The sequence below is a fragment of the Cervus canadensis genome, chromosome 1 (genome assembly GCF_019320065.1).
Source record: "Cervus canadensis isolate Bull #8, Minnesota chromosome 1, ASM1932006v1, whole genome shotgun sequence".
Taxonomy (NCBI): Eukaryota; Metazoa; Chordata; class Mammalia; order Artiodactyla; family Cervidae; genus Cervus; species Cervus canadensis.
In genome coordinates, this window is record NC_057386.1 from 52170607 (window position 1) to 52179216 (window position 8610).

Here is an 8610-nt window from a genome sequence, read left to right on the forward strand (position 1 = left end):
TATGCAGAGTACATCATGAGAAACGCTGGGCTGGAGGAAACACAAGCTGGAATCAAGACTGCCAGGAGAAATATCAATAACCTCAGATATGCAGATGACACCACCTTTATGGCAGAAAGTGAAGAAGAACTAAAGAGCCTCTTGATGAAAGTGAAAGAGGAGAGTGAAAAAGTTGGCTTAAAGCTCAACATTCAGAAAACTAAGATCATGGCATCCGGTCCCATCACTTCATGGCAAAGAGATGAGGAAACAGTGGCTGACTTTGTTTTTTTGAGCTCCAAAATCACTGCAGATGGTGATAGCAGCCATGAAATTAAAAGACAGTTACTCCCTGGAAGGAAAGTTATTACCAACTTAGACAGCATATTAAAAAGCAAAGACATTACTTTGCCAACAAAGGTCGGTCTGGTCAAGGCTATGGTTTTTCCAGTGGTCATGTATGGATGTGAGAGTTGGACTATAAAGAAAGCTGAGCACAGAAAAATTGATACTTTTGAACTGTGTTGTTGGAGAAGACTCTTGAGAGTCCCTTGGACTGCAAGGAGGTCCAACCAGTCCATCCTAAAGAAAATCAGTCCTGGGTGTTCATTGTAAGGACTGATGCTGAAGCTGAAACTCGAGTACTTTGGCCACCTGATGTGAAGAGCTGACTCATTGGAAAAGACCCTGATGCTGGGAGGGATTGGGGGCAGGAGGAGAAGGGGACGACAGAGGATGAGATGGCTGGATGGCATCACCGACTCGATGCACATGGGTTTGGGGGGACTCAGGGAGTGGGCGATGGACAGGGAGACCTGGCGTGCTGCAGTCCATGGGATCACAAAGTCGGACACGACTGAGCAACTGAACTGAACTGCATCCTGAATGGTACCATCTGGGAGAGCTGAGAAAATGTGTAGTTTAAACGAGGAGCCTGGGCCAAGGAAAGCCAGATGAAGCCTGCCGGGGAGAGGGGGAGCTTGAGCTCCAGGGAGCACAGTGAAGGTCTCTGCAGAGGTGGCAGCAGCGTGAACAGCAAGGAGCAGCTCTGCCAAGACCTGAGAGGACGGGAAAGGAGGTGGAGAAGTTCCAGCGGGGAGAAGCCAGGCCAGAGTCCTGCGGCAGTCACAAGGCTGGTTGACTCAAGAGCCGGCAGAGGCGGAGGTCAGGACAGGACTACGGGCTGCTGCCCGAGGAGCCGTTCCTGGCACCGTTGGGCAGACGCTGAGCTAAAGGAGAAGCACCTGGGGGAACAGGCTCACCCAACTCCCTTCAGAGAGGGTGCCCCAAGAGCCAAGGGACTGCAGGTTCTTAATAAACAGAAGCTGACTGCAGAATCCACTCCAGGACAGAGCGCCTCTGCGGCTGGTGGCACAGCAGGGATGCACAGGGTGAGACAAGAGGTTCCCTGAGCAAATTCATCTGCCAGGAAGCCCCGGGGGCACACCCCTCATTAGCCGTGGGGAACTGAAGCTAACTGTTACCCTCAGCCCTTCACACCTTCAAACGAATCTGTCAGAATAACAGGGCCCAGGCCCCCTCCACCAAGGGGGGTTGGGGACAGAGGGCAGCAACGGACAGACAGACACACACATACACGCAGCCCCACAGAAGCCCTGGCCACTTCTTTCAATCAGACTTTGCGAAAACAATCTTGCTCTCCAGCCAACATAAACCATAGGCAACAGAGGACCTTATATGGCTTGAAGCTTCCTTAATCAGAAACAGGGAGAGGGGCTGGAGCTGGCAGCTCCGAGTTACAGGAAAGAAGGAACGCGGGAGGGGCAGGGGGAGAAAGGAGGGCAATGAGGAACAAAACGTATTCATCAACCCCCTTTTTCATCTCTTTTGGGCCTCAGTGACTCCCCAGGAAGAATTCTCCGTGAACGGCATGAGTTTCCCTTCTCTTGCAGTTTTCCTTTGGCTTAAGCCAGAGGACGCCGGTTACCAGGCTGCGGTCCTTTAGTGGCCGGTCCTCAGGCTGGGTGAGTTCCATGGAAACAGAACCCAGCCGCGGGGTCGTCTTTCCCCATGATGGCAGTCCTGACCTACAAGCATCTGCTCAGAAGGCTGCCTTGGTCACATGTCTGCCTGCCCAGGAGACAGGGCTGGGTCCCTGCCACAGGTCGCAACAGGAGTGGCAGCCCCGGGGACCTCATGAGTGGACACTCCCACACCCATGGCCCCCACGACAGTCTCCAGGGGGGCTTTCTTCTCCTCCCTCCCTGATTAAGAGAGGTGGCGGCTTTGGCACTAGGACCTGCCCCACACACTGAAGCCGCATGCACTTGGCCCTCCTAAAGGAACCACCTGCTAAAAATAGCATGACAGCACATGCTTGGCAGGGCAGGCCGCACCAAACTCAAAGGACAAAGCGAGGAGGTTATTCTCAGGCCCAGCCCATGCAGCTCCGGGCAAGCCACTCCTTTCTCTCTGGAGGGACAGGAAGGGGGAGGTGAGTGGGGTGGAAATCCACAGGGCGGGGGAGGGGGGTGGAAACCTGTCCTCCAAGCCAAGGCTGGAGGGAAGTGATGGGGGCGGCAGGGAGGCCTGGGGCAGAGGGCTGGGCCGCCTCCTCCAACAGGGACCAAGCTGCTCTGGGCTGCAGCCTGCTGAGGGCCAGGGGACTGTCCCGTGACCCTGTGCGAGGTCTGACAGGCCACACTATTATTAGCCAAGGACTGAGTGGCTTCACAATGGCCTTTTCAGCCAGGTGACCAAACTAAGCCATAGAGTCTTCAGAGCAGTTTTCCTGGCCCTAAGGCAGGGCTACCTCGCTTAGGAGGCTGTCTGCTCTTAGTCACTGCCATTATTGTGCAGCTCGAAGGCACTGGACGGTTGCATAATTCCAATGATAAAAACACTGGAAATATAAGGACGTTAAAGATCCTTAACTCCAAAAACAAAAACAAAAACCAAAAACAAACAAACAAAAAAAAGATCCTTAACTCCCGTTTCCCATAAAATAACACTGAAAGAAATGAGATACAAATACCTCCTTCCCAGGGCTGAATGAGGCTGGAATGATCTAACAGTCTGACTCAGTTTGCGGGATAAATAATTTTATGTTTCAAAAGCCTGGTTTCACTTTCTGGATGAGGATGGAAGGGTAACAGGGCAGTTAATAAGAAAAAGCCTCAAAGGGCCCGACCCGACCCAGCCCAGCCCTGTGTCCTGGAATCAGCTTCCTTTTCGCAGGGCCTTGGCTTCCTCATACACAAACTAGAAATTCTTAACCTGATAGGGATGAGAGAGAATAAAAAGGGAATAATGTGCAAAAACCCTCCTAAGTTATCACGTATACAGCAGATGCTCAATAAATGTCTTAGAAATCTTCTACTGTCAGGCTCCAAGAAAAGAGTTCATATTATACGCCAAAGGCCAGTCTAGCAGGGTTCAAACTAAGCACACCCAGGACTAGATGAGGGGCATATGGAAATAAAGCCCACTCCCCAGAGCCAGACCCACACCAACACTTGGGGATGCCCACTGGGAACCAACTCTGCCCAAAGCCTTCGGTAAAGACAGGCTTCCTGCCGCTGAGACGGCCTGCAGGGACAGAATGAAAACGATACTTGTCTGTAAGGTGTGCGCAACCTGGCTTAGAAAGGCCACGCTGGGGTCCTGCAGAAGTCACCAGGCGACTGGAAGGACCAAACAGCAAGTCTGCTGACACGATGACTAAGGCCAATGAGCACAGGCCTCAGAGAACCAGCGAGGACCTTTACGATGATCAACACTCTCTCAAGCCAAGATGGCTTTCCAAAGGCTTAGTGTCTAGCCCTTCGCTTTTCACTCCCATCCCCAGACCCCTTGCTACACGCCTTGCTCAAACCGTTTCATAATTGATCACTGCCCTCCAAACTGGCAGACCAGAACTTACTTCTGGACATGCCATGGAAAGAGCTGATAAATAACTTGTCACCAAAGATGTTGGGTTTGTGCAATAAAGAAGACTAAGGTCAAACATGCTTTATAAGGCGAGACAATGAAGCTTTTAGAGTTGGGCAAAGAACTAAGACCAGTGCTATCCAACAGAGCTTTCGGTGATGATGTAAACATTTCTGATCTGCACTGTCCAGTACCGCAGCCTTGGGCCACATGAAGCTATGTGAGCATGTGAAATGTGACTAATGTCACCAAGGAGCCTAATTCTTAAAATTTCCTTAATGCTTTAAAAAGCTTAAATTTAACTAGCTACCCATAACTAGTAGCTATCTATAGGACAAGGCAGCTCTACACCCTCAGCCCTAAGGATGGATTCAGGAAAATAAAGATATAGTAAAATAAAAACATTTAATACAGTAGCACCTGAGAGCTAAGTGAACTTTAAGTGCACTTAAAACAGTGGATTGACCTTTGGCTTGTACTATCCTGGCATCCCTGGCCCAAACACACCCCACCCTGCAGGCAACTCCACCCCCCAGCAGTTGTAAGGGGCAGACTAACTCCAGGGCTCCCAGAAGCACAATCTGAATGCATTTTATGCTGACTAACTTTATTCCCCCAGCTGCAGAAACAGACCTGCCCGGAACTCCAGCCAGGTTTCAGCCTTGAAAGCTGTAGAGACCTCAACCTCCACCCCACTCTGCCATCCCCAATCAAGACTTCTGTTAGCTAAACCCTCAGGGATGAAACAAGCCCCCTCAGCCCTCAGCACGCCACAGCTTTACTTCCAGAACTTTCCTGGGGCTCTACTCTGTTCCTAAGTGCATGGGCCTCAGTGAGGACCAGCTAAGCGGAGGCAGCCAGCCTGTACTGCCAGATGGGGACAGAAAGTTTAGTATCAACTTCTGCAAATTTATCAAACTGAGCTGTAGAAACATTCAGATGGCAAGAACTGGACAGAACAAGGACCACTTAGCAGAACCATACAGGAGGAGGAAAAGGACACCTTGAAAGGTCCTTAAGACTGAAAGCCAGTCCTCAGAATGCTGAATGATAACGCACACTCCTTTTACTACAATAATCTGCTTAGGAAGCAACAGAAAGAACAGAACCATGGACCTGACGACTCCTTGTTCTTCTCACAAAAGCCCTCCAGAGGGCTGAGTGTAAGTCCAAACCCAAATTAAGTCAGTTTCTCTATCCTTCAATTTGCATTTTTATTTGCCACTGAAACAATTCCGAGTGACCTCCAGCATCACCCTCACCCTCCTCAACTGTACTCAGAAGTGTGAGGACTAACGGATTAGGGAGGCGTCTGCTTGTAACTCACCTCGAAGAGTAACTATCAAGGAAAAGGCGTCCCCTAAATTTTAGCTTCTGTCTCCACAAGTGACTTCTTCAGCCACTCTGTCCTACCCAAAGCACTGTTCTTGTTCTGCACTGCCCAAGTTTAAAATTAGGTACGAGGGCCAGCAGGCCAGTGAAAATGCCACACACAATCGGTACTTGATGTTAATAATTGAAGGTGAAATCTGTGTGAGGCATTACACCAGAAAGGGATGTAGAAGAAACGATGTGCCCTAGGAATGAAGATCTGGGATTAAAATATATCCCACACAGATCAGCAACTCAAATGACATGAGATGATTTCAATGGGCTAAGAGGCCAATAAGGACCAGCCTCCTCCCCAGAGGAGAGAAACCCTAGATGGCAGGCTGAAGGTATTAACTCACCCCCAAACTTCCCCACCAGAGCACAACAGTCCACACTGCAGAGAAGCCCCCTCATTCAAGACTCACAGGGAAGATTAGGAAGGAAGCACTTGGGGAGAATGGGCTGGAAAGCACCAGCTCACCAGGCACGTGGCTTGAGCCAGGAAGCTGGCTGGCAATGTGTAGGAAGCCAATTTTTCCTCCTTCCAACCAAGTTTCCAGGTGAGAGGTTGGGGAATAGAGTCCATTTATTAATATTCAAGTCACTTAACAGATTCAAGAGAAACAAAGTCAATCTCAGAGACTCTTTAGAAGGGGGGAAAAAAATAATGAGTACCCAACATGTGCCAGGCACAGCACCGCACCCCACAAATATCTATTTGTCTTGAGGATGAAAGAAGACTGAAAAGCTTAAAACTAGCCTACACCCACAAACAATGATTTTGACCTGGCCTGGGCTCAACGCCCAAGAATAATTTGCATTACTAGGTAGAACAAATTACTTTAAAATATTGACGCTGAACAACCTTATACTGGAGACATATCTCCTTGGCACCTGAGCAGCCACTTCCAACAGACAGCCTCACTGACACCCTGCAGTGGTACTTCCTAGAAACAGCTGGGAGGAAGAACTGGTAGTCAAACCAAGAGCTAGACAGTAGACCAGGCCCACTCACAGGCTGGGAGGGGATCAGTTATCTGCAACTTCAGGGGCCATCACCTGACAATACGTGGGACAATAGAGCCTATTTAATTCAGACAGGCACCAAGGCTTCAGTGATTTGCATACCTGTAGGATCCAGAGAACCTACTACAGCCCAAGGCCATTCTTCATCTAAACACACACCCAGGAATTACTACCCGGAACCCGTGAAACAAGTTCAAAAGTTAAAGAGGAAAGGTTCAACACAAGTCAAAAAAAGCTCCCCCGAGTACTTCACTTGTCTCCAGAGCTAAGAATGTCTTAAAACATCAGCAGGTGAATCCCTTGGACTTCAAGAACAGAGGAATTTGACAGACGGGCACATCATGCTCCCCTCTCTTCACTTCAAAGATGCTCTGTACCTTTAAGAGCAAAGGGGATGGGCACTGCTAAGAGCTCAAACTTCTAATCAGAATTTAAAAAAAATTATTTGGGAAGGACTTAGTTCCAAGAATACGGCAGCAAGGTAAGGTTACTAGTTCCCAGAATTGATAGCTTTTTGTGAATGGGGTTTCTTAATCAATCATTTCGACAAAGGAGGTGGGGGTATTGGAAAGCAAACCAACCAACAGATATGACTGTACCGAATGTCCAGCCACCCAGATTAACCTACAGGAGATACATTTAAACACCAGACAGCCTGTACTTCCGCAGGGGAAAGACAGCTAGTTCGACCTCACGGCTCTGCCCATACACCCGACACGACTTGTGAGGCCTCCTCTGACACCTGTAGTTCTGTGCACCCGGCTGGCATTAGGGGAGGACGAGGGGGGCAAGAAGGCGCCTGCCAACCTCGGCATCTCCGCGGGAAAGGGGGACGGCGAAACGCGCGGTCTTCCCAGCCAGTCGACAGGGCACCACCTGCCACCAACAGCTCCTGTCCTTCTCTGGGCCTCCTCCGGGGGAGGAAAATAGGAGCGACCGTACCCACGGTGGCACAAAACAGGAGAGCTGGTGAAAGCTCACCCCCGAGGCATCCAGACCAAAGCCTGCCCATGCACACTGGGACCTGGGACCCCGAAACCAGCGTGCTCCCACCGGCCCGAGCGGGGCGCGGGCGCCATGCGGCTCGGGAGCCAGGCGCCCCGGGGTGCGAGGTCAGCGGGCGCCCGGGACAGTACAGCCTCCCCCTCCCCGGACACCCTGTAAAGGGCCTGGGAGAGCTTGTCTTCGAGAGACACCAAGCCCTCGATACCGGGACCCTAAACCTCCCTCCTCCCATAACAAGGTTCCAAGCACAGCCCATCTCCGAGCTCAGCCTCGCGGTCCCGTAGACCGAGCCTCCGTGCCCTGAGTTCGCTGCGTGCCGCTCCCAGGGGCTGGGCTGCCCGCTCGGGTGTGCCACCGCCGGGCCTCGGTGCGGCGCAACGTGGGGCACGACGGGGGAGCCCAGAAGTTGGGGGAGCTCTCTTTAGTGACCAGCTCAGCTCCAACCCCGGAGGGGGCGGGGGAAGGGCGCCCGCGGGCCTTCGGACACTCCCGCGCCCTTGTGAGCACCTGGCCCTGCCCGCCGCCGCCGCCTCTCCCGGCGCAGGCCGGGCGCAAGCGACCTTTGAAAGGGAAACGCGCGCGAGGCCGGGCGACCTTGGGTGGGACGCACTGGCGTCCGCGCCCCGGGAGGGTGTGAGCCGCAGCTCCGGGAAAGTTAAGCCGCGGAGAGGTGGACGGAACGCCGCGCCAGCGCTTCCCGCCCCCCGGGGACGGGGACGCCCGCAGAGGGCCCCGCGAGGCTGCAGAGGGCGGCCGCGGCCGGTCACCAGAGGGGCGTCAGGCGGGGCCCGGCGGGACGCGCGGGCGGCGGGAGGCAGAGGGCCTGCCTGACAGGCGGCGACGGCCCGGGCGCCTCCGCGCGAGCTCTGCGTCGGGCGCCTCAGCGCCGCCCCGACGGCGCCGCCCCCGGGGTCCCCGCAGGTGCTGCCCGTTTCACCGGCGGCCCCCACTTACCGCCCCTCGGCCCCCGTCGGGGTGCAGAGTCCTCGCGCCGCCGCCGCCCCCCCGGCCCCCGCCTCTGCGTGCGGCCCCTCAGCGGAACGCTCCGGCCGCTCCCCCACGTGCTCGGCCGGGCCGGGGGAACACAGACACATTAAATACCGAGGACGCGCGGCGACGTGCCCGCGGCGCGACGCAGGCCCCGCCCCCCGCCCTCGTGCCCCCACGCCAGCCCGCCGCCCCTGCGCGTGCGCGCCGCTCCCGGCCGCGCCAGAGGGGGCGCGGTCTAGAGCGCTCCGCCGCCGCCAGCCGCCCGCCGCCAGCCGCCGCCGCCGCCGGGAGCTGCCCGTGCTCTCGCGAGATGAGCTGTCGTCTCTGTGGGGCTCGGGAGACAGGCCG

The 8610-nt window shown here is 54.1% G+C and overlaps 1 protein-coding gene across 2 annotated transcripts in view; it reads right to left on the minus strand.

Moving 5' to 3' along the window:
- AKAP1 (A-kinase anchoring protein 1) overlaps window positions 1-8377 on the minus strand; it is a 30565-nt gene extending 22188 nt beyond the window's left edge. The window contains exon 1 of one of the 2 annotated variants that reach the window (XM_043483401.1): window positions 8227-8377. The gene's annotated coding sequence lies outside the window, so the exon portion shown is untranslated. The remainder of the gene's footprint in view (window positions 1-8226) is intronic. The other variant, XM_043483412.1, reaches the window with a different exon arrangement.
- Between the last annotated feature and the right edge of the window lie 233 nt (window positions 8378-8610).